General features: G+C 40.8%; 1 protein-coding gene across 1 annotated transcript in view; it reads right to left on the bottom strand.

Annotated features, from left to right (window-relative positions):
- PDE11A (phosphodiesterase 11A) overlaps nucleotides 1-16,289 on the bottom strand; it is a 265,912-nt gene that overhangs the window by 88,798 nt on the left and 160,825 nt on the right. The window lies entirely within an intron of this gene.

The following is a 16,289-nucleotide window of genomic DNA, read 5'->3' as shown; positions in this document are numbered from 1 at the left end:
GGGCCTCTAACCATCGGCTGTCTCTTGCATGAATTCTCCCAGTATATTCTGTTATTTTCTCTTTTACAACATTTACCATAGTCTGCTCTTCGTTCAAGTTACTGTGTAGTTACTCCCTCACAAATACTTAGTGAGGACTTACTATATGCCAGGTATTTTGCAAAGGGCTGTGTAGCTATTCATTTATCCTACTAGACAGGGACTTCCCTAAGGACAGGATAAAACAGAAACCGCGTCTGCTCCATTTTTGTACCACCCAGAGGGCCAGCCACTTGGCAGGCTTTTTATAGGATTTAGCTAGATTCCACTGACAGAGGTAAAAGGATACTTTCTCTTGACAACACTTTCCTTAGAAGGAAGGGGTGGCTAGGAAAGTAAAAGTATTTTGAGGTTTGAAGAAAAGCCCCATTTCCAATAGGCAGCAGAGGTAATAGAGGTTTGAACTTTCAACCTATTTCCTGAGAGAGGGGCCCCCAGGACAGGGGGAACATGGCAGAACCAGCATGAGGGGAGTGTGAGGCACCAGCCTCATCACAGGGGCATCACCAGGCAGCTCCATAGCTGCTGCCCATGTCCTCCTCTGCTGCTTCTGGAACTTGTGGATAACATGTTTCTGAATTGAGGTCCCTCCTATCTAAAGAGTTAAGTGATTTAATGACGTGAAAAGTAATTTGATAAAGCCTTTTATAATAGCTTTGCTTTAGCTCTCTTTGGGACAAGGAGAGAGAAGAATCAAAGCTTAGACAGATGCTGATTACAGACACCAGAGTAAAACTTAAGTTTCAAATAATGGAACTTGGCTGCTTTCATTATTTTCTGTTTAAATCTCATAGTCTAAGATCACTAGGATCATTGATTGTTAGCTCCATACAAGAGTTAAATGTGCAAATGCTGAGGACATGGAACTTACAAGGTGAAATGCAGGAACTGAGAGGTGAGGGAAGGAGACTGGGTCATCAACTGCCCATTGAGCACTTACTCTATGCCTTCAACTGTGCAAGCATCAGATAAGAGGGCACAGTGTAGCAATACCTCAGAAATCAATCTCCCCTGATTTAGGATGGCCAAGAAATAGTAGTTCACTCAGTACTTTTCAAGAAAAATAAAAAGGTAGAGAACTAGCATTTTCTGAGCAGCTACAACCTGCAGGTAGGCTCTTATTGAATATGCACACTTCTCTGAGGCCCAGCAAGGTTAACCAACTTGCTAGTGAAAAGCTTGATTAAGTTAAGAGGACATGAAAAATCTAAAGGGAAACAGGAGAGGAGGTAGTAAAGGAAGGAGTTGGTCAGTTTTATCACTTCAATGCCCAAGAAGCAGGAAGGGATCACTGAGTAGGCCTGTGCACAATATTGAAGTTGGAAATGAGAGAATGTGTGAGCAGGGGAGGCTAAATTTATGTGTGCCTTGGTCGGGTGGGATAACTTGTGCTTTTAAAAAAAAATTATTGATTGATTATGGTGTCACATAATTGTCCTCATCCCCCCATTCCCATTCAAAACCCCTCCCCATATATGCCCACCCCCTGTTGTCCAACTTGTGTATTTTTTAGGTAGTATCTAGATCATTAGAAAGGGAAAATAAGGTAGAGGCCACTTGGTGTCCAGACCTTGGGGTTTTCCTTCCTTCCCTCCTCTTCTTCCCCTGCCCAGCAGTGAAACTAAGCAAGGCAGGAAAAGCTGGGTTGGATGCTTAAAAATGTCTAAGACCAAAAGGGAACAGAGGGAGGCGGAAATCTCAATGGGCTAGAAATAGAAAAAGACTAAGATCTTGGGGGAGGGGAAGAAAAGAGTGTGTGGGAGAGCTGAGTGAGACATAGGAGGAGAAGGAGGAATATGCCCTTGTGGCTTAGAAGGATGCCCCTGAGGTCTGACAGCGATGCTCTGTGCTGGGAGAGTGCTGATAAGTTGGACCAGTCTGAGTGTTCCATGATTTTTTTTTTTTTTTTTTGAATGTGTAACAATAGGTAGATCAGCATGAACCTTCTTCAGATTCCTTTCTGCACCTCACACTATGGAAGGCAGGAGGAGAAAAAACATCTCCCCCTTCTTGAATCACAGAAGATCCACCAGCCAGGAGGGATGGGGCCTTTGGTCCAGACCAACTTACTCAGTCACTGTCTTATCAGGTACTTTTCTGTATTGGGTTTCTTTATGGGGATAGCTGAAAGGAATGCTTTCCTGCTCAGTGACTGTAATGAATGGTACTGTTATTCCTGATTTTTCACTCCCTTTCATGCCCTCACACTGCTACATGACCCTGACCTGCCCACTGACTTCGGGTTTGGCCCTGACTTGCTTTGGCCCATGGAACCTGAGTGGAAGTGATTGCATAACACCCCACTCCAGCCATGCACATGGGAAACATCTATATGGCCCATCATGTAGTTCTGCCAGTTCTCTTGCTTGAATCCTATATTGAAGAAGATATCTGAGAGACCTTTGTCTCATCCTCACTCAGCTCATTAGGAACAAAGGAGAATAGGGGTGAGCCTCTGAGTATCACTCAGACTGCCTGAAAATGGTAGAAGGTTGGTGTCTTCTGGTCTAATGTAAGAGAGATTGATTAGCTTGCCTGAGGTGAAAGTACCTGCTGGTGTCAGAGCCAGGATCAGAATCTCCTGATCCAGGATCAGAGCTTTCTCTACCAGAACTGCTGCCCCTCCCAAGTCCCTCTTTCAGTGAGAGGCAGAATTTACCAACCTCTGGCATTCTGTTCAATCTCTTTCTTAGGTCTGACTCTAATTAGCAGCATTCTGTAGCTCTGGCCTGTGTATGAGACATTTCAGATGATGCATTTAACATCATGATCATATTTATACCTCTATACTAAGAAAATTCCAGCACACAGAAATATTTTTAATAAATCGACTTTATAAACATAATAAAATGTATCCATGAGAGGATATTCTTAAAATAGTAATTACCACTGAGAGGGAACAGCTTTTCTTTATGTTGATGATCTAATTAAATGGAAATTTTAGACTGAGGCCATTTTATGGACGCATATATGAGAATAGCATACTAACCCACTTAAGAAATAGAGTAGAAAGATTGTAAATGTATATTCTGAAAATGAATCAAGGCATGTTTCTCATCATTCCAATTCCTCTTGTAAAGATACACCAGGTAAGTAAAGCCCTTTCCTATCTTATCTATTCGTGTCTTATTAAATGCTGAGATCATGCAGTGCCTTCTGCCACCTGGCGACAGTGTGTGGGTAATTCTTAAAGAGTCATGAACTGCAGGGGGAAGGAAGAAAGATTTTTGTTCTTATTAGTGTTGCTGGAGATAAACTATGGGCATGAGACAGAGGTTATTTTTTTATTCTTTTAAAGGTCACAAAGGATAAATGATTATAATAACATTTCACCAACTGACTCTAGGTTTTCACTAGTAAATCCTGATATTGATTTTAAAAGCCACAAATCTTTCATTCAAATATGTCTGATAAAGCTGTAAATCCTTAAAATCCAAATCTTTTCCTGATGAAAGGTCTCTGAAAATAGATGATGGATTTCATGGGCTGTCAAAACAAAAAATGTTACACTTCCTATTTTGTCATTGACTATGATATAAAACATCTGATGTTAGATTATTTATATTGATACAATTATTCTTTGGCCCTGGGAGCTGTTTTCTGGGGAATAAAAATAAAATATTGAAATAGGTTTTTGTCAGAACTAGAAGTTTTTTTCCCCCCTGCTTTGGAAGTAGGTGGTGAAAAGTAATGTGGATAAATGCCAAAAGCTATTTTATTTGAGTCAAATACAGAGTATGCTATTGCAAGGAGAGGCCAAAGTAGACTACTTTTCCATCAGACACAATATATTTTAGTAACCTTCTACCATTATTTTTGCTGAAGATAAAGGAGATCATCTTTTACAGCCCTTTTCTTTTTGTTGATTATTGTGTGTGTTTTTTTAAAGATTTCTTTCCCAGAGGTCACCAAACATTAGATTCATAGTGCAGTCAGATTCACTGCATTAAAAATCATTCTTCTCATTCTGGGTAGTGATTGTGATACTGATAAGCTAGTTAGCTTTATTTTCTCTGGCTACAGACCGTGGTCCTCACTCCAGCCAACTTCCTCATCAATAAATGTTTCATGAAGGGGGTCATCAAAGGAATGTGGTCAGATGATGCAAATCCAATATCACAGCTCTCCAAACTAGGAGTTAATGAGTCTGCAAAGTCATCTTCTCATAGTGAAGACATCAAAGGATAATCATTAGGCAAAATGGAAATTGGGATATGTGTATCTATAGCTATATAAATACATACATGACCACTAATCTGCTATTTTAAGCCCCATGAATCATTTTGTAAATAAGAATCATAATTATATGATGCCAAATATTCTTTAAAAATGGAAAATTGCTGTATAAATATGTATATTTAGAGATTCAAGTGTCAATATATTAAAATAGTTTACATATGAAGTTATAGACATGATCATTTCCCTTGACTAATGAAACAAGGTCTAGCGTTTACAAGCAGGGTTTACTGCAAAGAGCATTTGTAGACAGTAGTTCCAATCCCAGCTTCAGTACTGATTTGATCAAGTTGTTTTTATAATATCTCTCTGAGCTATAGCTACCCATCAAAAAGGCCCAAATCACTAACTGCAGAGAGTTGCTTTGGTGATTAAATTAAGATAACACATGTAATGTGCCTGACACATAGTAGGCACTCAACAAATGACAACATTAACAATAATAATAATAATTGTTATTACTATTATTTTCATTACACCTAACGAATAATTTCTGAGGCCCTTGGCTGCTTGGCATGGGGTATGATCACTATTTCACTGTGATTTAGAAATTGCTGATTGCTCTATACTACCAACTAGGAAAAGAAAAATGATGAGGTCGTTGGGAAAAGGAATAGGTCAGATATTCAGAGAATGTCCTGTGTAGAAGGAAAGAGGCAGGCTCGGAGAGCTCCCTTCTCAGACCCTGAAAACTGGAGTTTAAGTTTCTTTTATAACAGTACATAATCTCAGCTGCACATAAGAAACCTTGCCACCTCTGCCCAGTAAAACACAAATCACTGACTACCCGTTTTTATTTTAGGCAGTTAGATAGTTAGTACATCGTTAATTCTTTCACACTCTCGAACTCAGTAGCACTGTCAGTTCCATTTTATTTCCACCTCCTTTCTGAGATCCCTGGCTGGAGGGAAAGGCTGCCCTCTGAGCATCTCCCGGTAGTCTAGCAGTGTTTCCCAAACTTCTGACATATGTGTACCCCTTCTATAATTTTTGTAACGCTGAGTACCCCTCATACTCATGAGAACGTAGAATTAGACGCAGCTAAGCACGGTGCAGTGCATATCCCCACCAAACTCCGGTGCAGTGCGTACCCCCACCAAACTCTCTCTTCCCGTACCCCTGGGGTTACGCGTACCTCACTTTGGGAAACACTGGTCTAAGCTAATGTGAATTCTCAGGAGTCCCCTTCTTTGAGGCAAAACAGTGGCACATTTTCCTTTCAGGGTGAAAATACTGACAATAAAATGCAGCAGCTTTGAAATATATTGACTTGCTTTTTGGAAATTCTAAGACACGTCTTTATTGCAGCTATTATTTAATGATGAGCATGATAATGAAAGGCTCATTCTCAGAAAAGTGTCAGGGCTGAGATCTGGATGTCCTACGGCGTTTCTGATTACTACGCACGGATGCCTCCATTTCCTCTTCTCAGAACTTGCCATGCTTCTACTTTGACAATGTGGGGACCCAGGCCAGTGTATGCTCAGACTGGTGTTCCCTGGCACACTGTTATAGAAGCCAGTTAGCAGATGGGCTATTTCACTGCAGAAGGGAGCGAAGCTGCAGAGAAGCAAGCAAGCAGGGCGGGGGAGAAGGGGGGGAAGCAGCCACGCTGGTAGAGAAGGGAGGGAAGCAGACAGGGCAGCGACTGCAGCAGGAAGCCCTATTGCAGGAATCTTCCTGCAACGGGCCTCTAGTGATATTTATAAAATACCACAGTTGTGACTGAGAGGGGCCTGTATTCAAGCATCTAGCCTTGCCCCTTCCCAATGCCTCCTCTTGATCTTCACAGTTGAAGTCCAGCTGGATTGGTCTCCTTTCTAGCTGACAGCAAGAGAGCCAATGAAATAACTTTCCCTGTTGCTGGGTGACTGCAGCAGCTTAAAAGCCTGCCATTGGCTGGCTGGGTGTTCTGTGCAATGCTGACGACTAAGCTGGCAGAAGAATGACAGGTGGGAATAGCTATGCAAATATATGACTGGCCTGATGTTCCACTGGAGAGGAAAACTATTTCAAGGCTGAGTGACAACTATAACATACCCTATTAGAAGAAAAATAAATCTCCCCGAGTCTACATTTAGGCATGTGAAGAACAGTTATGGGAATGGCACAGAAAAAAGAAAAATAAGAACCATCTTGAGGTTGTCTTATCCTCAAATACCCTGCTTTTCATGGTCTGATTAGCAGTTCCACCTGTCCTAGAAACATATGTGGATTCTACATACCTTTAGTTGTTTTGTGTTGATACATTTTAAAGTCTATACTTGTTAATTCAGGGAAATGATTTTTTAACTATGTCAAGGAGGCCTTAATTTTCTTTGTCTCTTTGTCTTCAGTGTCCTCTTCTTTACCTTCCCTCCCTGACCTTCAAGTCCAAAATTCTGGCAGCCACAGGATGTGGTCAGTGTCGGGGTCAGCACTGACTGTGTTTTATCTCACTCTGTCCACTTAAAATATTTGCATCCTGGTGGGAGGATAAGCAAAAGTCTTGTCTAAACAGCTTTGGGATTCCCTTTGCAGACAGAGAGAGCTGTTTGGGGAAAAAGTAACTGCTTTTGCTAACACCGGGTTAACTGTTCACACACAAATCTGCCAAAAAAACCTCTAGAAAAGAATGTCCTTTTACTAATTCAATTCTAATGAGTCTGGAAAGTAGATTAGGAATTGAGCTATTTTACTGTGGGTTTCAAACACCAGCTATAGGGATGTTTGGCCTCTTTGATCTGCATAATTCTCCAGTGGGTTCTAATTAGTACACAAAGAGATGACTATTCCAGAAGGAATTTGTGGGTTACTGTTGGATCCAGTGAAGGGGGCTTTCTGGTTATGCATCAGAGCCTCCGGTGTTCAAGCACAATAGAGAGATGCTGCTGTGATGTAACCAAAGGAAACCGTGTGTTAAGGAGCAATTCCTGGGCCAATCTGATTGCCAAGCTCCTGGAAGCAACATTTATTTGCCTTATAACAATTGGCTGAGTTTGAGAGCCAACTCAGGGTGACCATCAGTGGGATTAGCTGTGGAAGTAGAAATTCTTGAAGGACATAATAGAATATTCTTTTCAATAATATAATTTAAACAAAGTGACTTGGGAAATCATTTCAGCACAGGTGGGAATCACCCAGTGTCTACAAATGATGAATTACAAAGAGGCTGTTATAAGCATCTCATCTGTGCTGAAGGAAATGTATGCTTTCGACAAGGGAAGTCACGGGCAGGTTTGATGGGAACTGAAAGTCACCATCTGAGAGTTACATGCAAGTACGCCTCCCTTGTAATGGGTAGCTATGGTACTCTCTGCCTAGTATTGTCCCCTTTCTAGGAAAACTGGTCCTTCTTCCACTCCAACCATGAGTTTCCACCTGAGAGATGACATATTCTTCTATATGACCACATCCCTGTCACAGTTAATCGGTCCATGGATGGACACTTGATCCAAACCGGACCAATCAGAAAACTTCACTGAGGTCCTTCAAACTGGAAGTTAAGAATAGTTCTTTCTAGAGGGGGTTGCTGAGAGATGAGGAACTTAGGACCTGACAGAGGCCATATTTATCCCATTGTAAGGAAAGCCAGGCTGCAGTGAGCACACCAGGGAGCTCAATGCTGCAATGGCATGGCTTCGCATACGTGGCTCAAGAGACCACCTCGGTGCTTGCTGCAGCCAGCCCTGGGATTGGTCACGTGGCTCTGCCTGCAGCAAATGGCCCTGCAGGAGCACATTCTGTGGGATAGACTTTCTTTTTGGTACTCAGTGTACCCCTGTGTGTAACCCTTCCTGAGAGGAACTTTGGCCTTATGTATAATACATAGAGAAAGATTTTGCATCTAGAACCTTGCACCCTGCTCAGTCCTGCTTTCTTGTGAGTAAACTATGCCGTGGCAGAAAGAACTCATGAGGAGAGAGACGCTTGATCACAGCCCAGTGCAGACAGGGACATTCCTTGTAATAGAATATTTGGACCTTTGGTTTTGAAGGGATTTAACAAAATGATCAAGCTTTGCTCTTGCACATAACTCCTCAAAGAACCAGAGGGAAGCTGTTTTCAAGGAGACTACTAATGGTTTGAAACATATTCCAGGCAGAACATAAATTCACCCATGGTCTTGAAGAGAAGGTGATTCCTGTGATTTTTCATATAAGAGCTATGTAGTCGAAGAAAACCTCTCTCCCCCATTTCTTTCTTTCCTGAATTCTAGGGCTTTCCTGTTGGTGGTGAGGGGAAGAGTACAGTGTCCTTCCTTAAAATCCAGCTTCGGTGTTTCGTGGGATTGTCTGACAAACTTAAGCCCAGCGCTGAGGATGCCCATCTGTTTCTGCAGAAACCATCCCTAAGGTTGGTTTGCACAGAGCTCTCCTGTCTCCAGGAAGGCCTGAGATGATAACAGATGTTAGGAAATGAACCTGGTAAAGAGAGTAATGAGATCATTCAGTGCAAGAATTGTTTGGGATTTACCCTTTGGATAGAAAAATTGCTTTTAGATCGCATGAACCTATCCTTTGAAGTTGATATTCTGGAATGCTAATGGCTGAGAAAACACACCTGTTAAATGGTAGGGTTAGATTACTTTGCAAACTATGTAAGCTTAAAACAAACAAACAAGCAAACAAATGAAAACCACCCTCAGCAGACAGAGTCTGTTGAAATCTGAACTCATCTGTTAGTGACTAAACCACAATCATAGAATCAGACCATCAGAATAGGGCCACACCAGGACCCAAAGAACCTAAATCAAAAAAGGGTCCATGTCATTTTGAAAGGGAATATTACAAATTCAGCATGCATGCTCATATCACAACTTCCCAGTTCATACACTATGATTAATTGGGCAGTTTTTGTACCTCACTTTTATCATCTATAAAATAAGAAAAATAATAGTCGGGATTTTGTGAGGATTTATTGAGTTAATACAGGCCGGGCACCGAATACAGACTTGGCACATGGGAAATGTACATCAAATGCTTCTTATTTTCTAGGTGACCATAACACCGAGTGGTCTGAGCATATCAACTGGGCAGGAGAGTACAAGGAAAGGACCCCAGCAACAAGAAATGAGGCCTCCGAATTGGCAGTGTGCTAGCCCCTCAGGGGGTGCCTGATCCGTCAATGGGTTATAGCCACCGATTCTGATTTCCCCTTTAAAGTCTTCTGTTAGCAGCCAATGAAATAAGAGCTCTGACAGCACTGTGAATAAGTGAGAATGCTACAGCTATGTAACAGCACAGGTCTTCATGAATAGCAATATTTAAAATATATAATGATTGGTGTCATGTTACCCCACAGTAAGCCCAGAAAATGTATTACAAAGCTCATCCACCTGTAGGTGATTAGCAGCAGAATCGCATTTAAGCCTTTTATCCCCGATATGCTGCAAAAAGCCTGCACTTTCATAAGTTCTCTCCAGCCCTTCTCACACTTTCTCTTTGCACAGATGTGTGGACCTGGTTACAGTGAGTCTCAAGAAGTACCTGGAGCCAGTGCTCTGAGCCACCTTCTCGGGCCACCTGTGAGCCCAGCTGCATGGCCCCCACCTTGGGAGGAGGAGGTAAAATCCGCTTTGACCTTGGGTCTCTTCTACTATGTGGTCTTGTATAAAGGATTCTAGCGTTTTTGGTTACATAGTGACTGTAATGGACTTTGAATTTTTATTAAAATTCTTACTTGTTCACCCCCTACTTTTTTTTTTTAAGCCCCAACCAAATGTTTGAGGCTCTGGAAGGCAACATTAACCTGTATTACATGACATCTTAGAACATTCTCTGAGGTGATCCTGTTTACAACACGAAGTTTAATTTCTTGGTTTTATGCACGTAAGCATCAAATCCAAACACCGCAAAAAGCCTGCATGGATGTGTCATTGACCACAGAAGTTCTGATGCCTGGTGATGGTGGGGTCTTTTTAAACTCCATGAATTGCTTTGAGGGGAATAAAAAGTACCCAAACAGAGCTGCTATTCTACCAAATCATTCCCTAGGAAGAGGAAGGGTGTGCTAGATAGCTCCACCAGCTCTGATAAAGGGATGCATTTGAAGGGGCACAGCACAGCTAGAGATGGCTGGATTCCAATCTTGTTACATGCATGCTGCAATACACACAATAATAACAATAAGTAACAGAGCAGCTACCCCGCTAACCTCTGACACCCAGCACAGCACCTCAGAACAACTCCCAGCCACCCCGTGGAGCCTGTCCTGCCGCCCACTGGATGGCTCGTTGGGATACAGCGAGCAAGAGGGCTTCACTCAGGCTTTGTTGATAAGGCTGAACCAGAGGGGAGATTTCCCCATTCCTCCCGCCTCGAGCCTGGGCAAATGAATAAGCTGCCTGTGTCACTAACGTATTCCAGGTCATGCACACATACACAAACATTATTATATCTTGAAATTACTTTTAAATTACTGCCTTTCGGGTTTTAACCATTTTCCTAGAAATGTGGCTCAGCAAATCCTTACGTGGAGCAAGGATGGCACCCAGTGGCCAAAGTGTTTCATCTCGGAGCTTTTCTCACACATTGGCTGTCTCTTTGGAGACAATGAATTGCCTGCCTCAGAGCTTTCTCTAAAGCCAGAGTTGAAACTTCAAATCACTTGACCATCCCTTTAAGCTAAAGTACACACACACACACACACACACACACACACACACACACCCCGAGGCAGTATACGATTATTCAGAATAACTTTTAAAAATTCTTTAATTTACCTTAAGAGTCTTATGTTAAAGTCGTCATATTCCACTTGTGCAGATTACTACACATAATATCCCTAATATCAATGTCCCTACAGGAAATATTATACAAATATAAATCCAATCTCACATTCTTTGAGTCCTCCCCCAAAAGTGTCTAGTTGATGAGTTATCATGCCTTAAACATATGACTGTATCTTCTGACAAGTGCTTTATCATTAAACTGATGTTCACAATCTCATATCCTTCTTATCTTTCTTACAAGGTGCTTGGCAGTCCTGGAGAACACAGAATAATAAAGTGGGGCTGCTCTTTTTTCTTTGAGCCTTCCAGATGTCCCGAGATTTCTGTATAGCTAGATAGCCAATCAGAGTATAAGGAAGACAAGCAAGATGTCAGAATAATGGATCATGCACTCTCTTGCAAAGAATGATGCAATATCTTCATAATGTTTGCTGTTTCCAATTTCCTTAGGTTCCTAAGCGGTCTGAAACCTCAGGGCAAGAAGTCACAGGGATGGCACAACCACAATACTAAAAGGAGTTTCTGATAAAGTAGCATTATATACTGATTGCCCAAAGAGTTCCATGAAGCGTCTATTTTAAAATGTCTGTTAAGTTCAGAAAAAAAAAAAAAATCCTGGTTTTCTCAGACATCATCAGCATTCATACTTATCTGGCCCCTAAATTGTCTAAATGCTACCAAGGTTCCAAGAATAATGGCTTAAAAAAAAATAACTTCAGGATAACATTCCATGATGTTGCTTACATTTTCCTATCCAGTCTCTTGAAGAGAAGCATTATCTTCAAGGTCAAAGCAAAACACTGGAGAGGAATACAAGCAGTCCTCGGGTTACGTCAGAGATCCATTCCTACGGCATGACGTATCACAATTTTCTCCGTAAGTCAGAACCCACCTACATAAGCACCTACATCACTCACATGGAGCACATACACAGCAGTAATGAAGTGAAACAGTAAAAAATTTTAAAAGAAAGGTAACCATTCCTGATCTTTACTTGTGGTAAATAAATAATAGAAAACATAAAGCACATATGTACATACATCGAAATGACAGGACTGCTTTTTTTTTTAATAAATAAATGGGAGATGGTGACATAACCAAGAAACGACATTCGTTGAGTCCGACGTAACCCGAGGACTGCCTGTAATCAGAGCGAAATAAGATGTATTTTTCTTGCTAGTTCTTTGGTCCTTGGTTGCCTCATAAATAAAACAGAGCTATAATAACCCAGCTCTCACCAAGAGGTTGTGAGGCTCCCATGAAACAATGGGCATGAAAGGCTGTTATACACTAAGTCATATTATTTAAGACATTTCATTATTTAAACATTTATAGGTAGCATTAGTGCAGGAGTCGTGATTCTGTTGGTCCCAAGGCACCGTAGAAAATATCAAAGGGTTTTCTGCGCTCCCAGTGGCCAGAGCTGCCCCTCTTAGGCAGTCTTTGTGAGGCCACAGACACAGACAGACAGGAGAGAGCAAACATGTAAACAGACAAAGCAGCCACCAGGCCTCCTGGATTATTTAAAATTTCTACGCCTTATCTGCAAAACAAAACCATTTCCAGTTATATAATGCTATAATTTTATCACCTTATAAAATTTATCTCTGGGAAGGAAATAAACCACAAAGCAACATCAAATTAAGAAAACATCATAGGGTCCTTAAAATTTCTGAATAGTCAAAGCTTTACATGTAGGTTCTATTTTAAAATTGGGATGTTTGGTGGAAAAGTTGGCTTAGTTTGATTTAATTACATATTATAAGTGATTTTCAAAGCCCACCAGGGCAATATTCTGTTTGAAGGGAAATATAATAGGATAATACTTGTGAGGAAGATAAGTCTTGGGGTCAAGTAAGACAAGTCAATCTCATCAGAATAAAAACTGTACACTAATGCTACCTCAAAGCAGTATAATGTGGATACCTTCTTACACCTAACCTATTCTTCCTCCTCTCATTCCTTCCTCTTGAATTGAGGGGGTTGTTTGACCTCAAATAGTATTTTTGCCGAGTTTCATATCCAAGATTTTTTTTTAATCACCACAGAAAGTCATTGAACCTTCAGCAGGAAATTGACTGTCAGGAAACAGCTGAGCCGGCATCTGAAAGAGCATCTGGTGCTCTAAGGCAGAGGACTGAGCCGGGCAGCCTGCACCATCCATAAATATATGGAGTGCTTTGTGGACAATGTCCCTGTGTTTCTATGTTGTCCTCTTTACGAAATTGTGTCTTGATCAAGTGCCCCATCAGAAAAAAGGATGGTTGTACTTTGTCACCCCTGAGTACTGGAAATGTGGGAAGAGAGGCAGTGAGGGCAACTAAGGCTGCAAGTCCAGGCTGGCCTTCCCTACTGAGCCAAGCAGCTATGCACAGAGGGCTCTTCAAGGACCTACCTGGCCAAAATACATCCTGTGGTGACCCTGACCACCTCTCAGGCCAACTGACATAGCCACTGTTTCTCACTCTTTCCATTTGAAAACAGAACAGGGGCCCTGACTCCGAAAGTTCACTAGGAATGTCTACTATCCAAGGATGGGCCTGGACGGCTTCCTCCCACCTTCCTGATTCCACCGTTAACACGGCGGAGCTGCCGCTTTCTGTTGTTTGCTGTTGACACTCTGGAGCCCTTGTGCTCTCAGGGGCACTGAATGCACGGAAGCTATAGAAAGCCCATGCCTTTTGTGTCCACGCGTGTTCTTAGCTGAGAATGTGAGCCCATGGGAGGCTGGGGTAAGAGACACACATCCAAGAGACAAACCCCACACTGAACTGAATTTGGAATTATCCAGACACTGAGGCCTGTGGCCTCCACATCCACTAGGAAGAGTTCTTGATTCAGAAGGCCACTCATGTAAGACAGGCTACATCTCACTGGTTTTTAGATGTGTCTGCATCCCAAATGTGAAGAGCTTTGGCTGCAACTGGAGTCAGGGCCTGTGTATGCTTATATTTGACCTTTAGGATCTTCTTAGCACTAGATAATAGAGTAAAATCATTTTCTTCCCCAACTCTGGCTTAATGTCTGAATCACTGATCATTAGCTCAGCCTGAGCTGGCATAATACAATACATTGAGACACAACCATCCTTTAACTCATGAGATCTCGTGGTTAACTCTGATTCCAGGTTTCATCTCTTGCTTCCTTCCTTTTCTTCTCTGTCTCTTTCTCTCTCTGTCACTGTCTCCCACATAAATATTTATGTATTATCTCTGTTGAAAAAAAGTATTGCAGGTATCAAAGGTTGAAATATATTAGAACGTAAGTATGGTTTGTCTATACATATTGAGCAAAACAAAGTATGTATTTACTGTTATTTAGCCACAATGTTAGGAAACTGCCATTAGACATACTCTAGAATGAAATTTAGGCAAATCATTTTTAGTGTCCATGTGCAGGATTATTTTAAGCTCATTATATTTTCATGTCATTGCTGTAGTTAAGATATCAGCTATCAATTACAATAATATTTTATTTACTTATATATAAAGAACCGTTAGATTAAAATTATCTACTATATCTCAATTACATTGTAATAAAAACTCATTAATATCTTTCAGGATAAAATTTAGAATAAATCAGTTAGGTTAATAATCTTGATAATTTTGCAGTGAAATAACCCTTTGTTGTCAAGTAAATAAATACTTCATATTTTTAGTATGTTTGTAAGCTAACAATAGAAAAGCATGCTAAATTCCAAATCAACAGTGTTCTCCTTAGTTTAAGCAAAGAATTAAGTCTAAACACAGGGTAATATCTTTAGAGGATAGACAGCTATTGATTTTGGCCTGCTACAGCTCTAGACACATCCCATCCAATAGCTTTTGTGGGCATATTTAGTCCATGTAAGCTTTGCTATCTTTCTTCCTAACTGTCCCTTCCTTCTTTTAGCAATGACAATAATTAAAACAGTAAAAAAAATAATAATAAAAGAACAAAATAGATATGGAAATTCCATAAATAGAATTTCTAGGTAACTGAACTTTATTAAGTAAAAAAGCTTTAAAATTTTTTCATTAAAATATTAACAAAATATACCTAAAATATAAAGACTATAATTACATATAGCCACAGTTTTAAATTTCCCTAATGAATAACTGTTTTAAGTTATGGAACACTGATGTTGTTTGGATTTATTCAGTCATTCACTCACTCACTCATTCATCCATTCAAGCTATTTATTGAGTGCTACAATGTCCCAAGGACTGTGAATGGCAGTAGAGACAGAGCAGTGCACAAAACATACAAATAGTGCTGCCCTGCTGTCACCTTCTAGCTGGTATTTAGGATGTTTATCTCTACAACAGAGGGACCCTGACTCTTATGGTTTTGGATGTTCTGTCTCCTTCCTTTGTTGCCAGTTGTTACCTCTTACTGACACCATATCTCTTCATCTGATCTGGGTCACCATCGCAGGCCTTTTCTATATCCCTGGATGGAGCCAACTAGTGCACCTGAGGCCTACAGTATGTTCCCTACCTTCCCAAGTAGCTCCCTCATTCCTACTATGAATTGGGGGTCTTCCCTCATTTCCTTTTTTTAAAATTTTTATTAGGTTGACTCAACTCTAATGACCTGATTAAATTATCAGGTCCAAAGGTCTCTGTGACATTTTTCCTGGAAAGACAAAGCATCTAGGTGCAAATGACTCTTAGAAGAGTAGTTGTCATCAAGTATTATTACATACAAACTTTACAATCCAAAACATTACCTTGTAGTGGTAGCTCGCTTGATAATGAATAACTAAACTTCCACAGAAACTTTAAAAGGCAGATACCTAAACTTCCAGAAAGGATAAAAGTCAGTTTCTCCATATATCCATGTTTTGACCATGGACTATTAGAAGTGAAGCAAGAGGAGCAAGAATTCTGAGCTACCTTTAAGGGAATGGTGATAACTAAGGTGAAAAGGAATATCTAAGACATATACACTGATGCATATGACATCAGAGGAGGAAAGGGATCATGCTGTGAAGCCTGCTGGTTAAGCACTCGTTCTGGGACCAGACTGCTATACCCCTTACAAGTGTTTGACCTTGTCTTATCTATTCAATATCTCCATGACTCAGTTTACTCACTTGTAAAATAGTACCTACTCTCATGGCTTTATACATCAGGCTCAAATGAATTAATATAGGTAAAATGCTTTGTATTATGCCTGGTCCAGAGTAAACACTTGATAAATGTTACTTATTATTACCATCCTAATTTCTTCACTTATTTTTACAGATGAAGACACAGGCCCTAAGACTTTAAGTGAACAGAAAGTTAGAGGTAATATCAATCCCCAAACCAGGAATCGG

The sequence above is a fragment of the Pipistrellus kuhlii genome, unplaced genomic scaffold (assembly GCF_014108245.1).
Source record: "Pipistrellus kuhlii isolate mPipKuh1 unplaced genomic scaffold, mPipKuh1.p scaffold_m20_p_7, whole genome shotgun sequence".
NCBI classification, from domain to species: Eukaryota; Metazoa; Chordata; class Mammalia; order Chiroptera; family Vespertilionidae; genus Pipistrellus; species Pipistrellus kuhlii.
The sequence above is the reverse complement of the archived record's forward strand: the minus strand, read 5'-3'. Positions and strand labels throughout refer to the sequence as shown.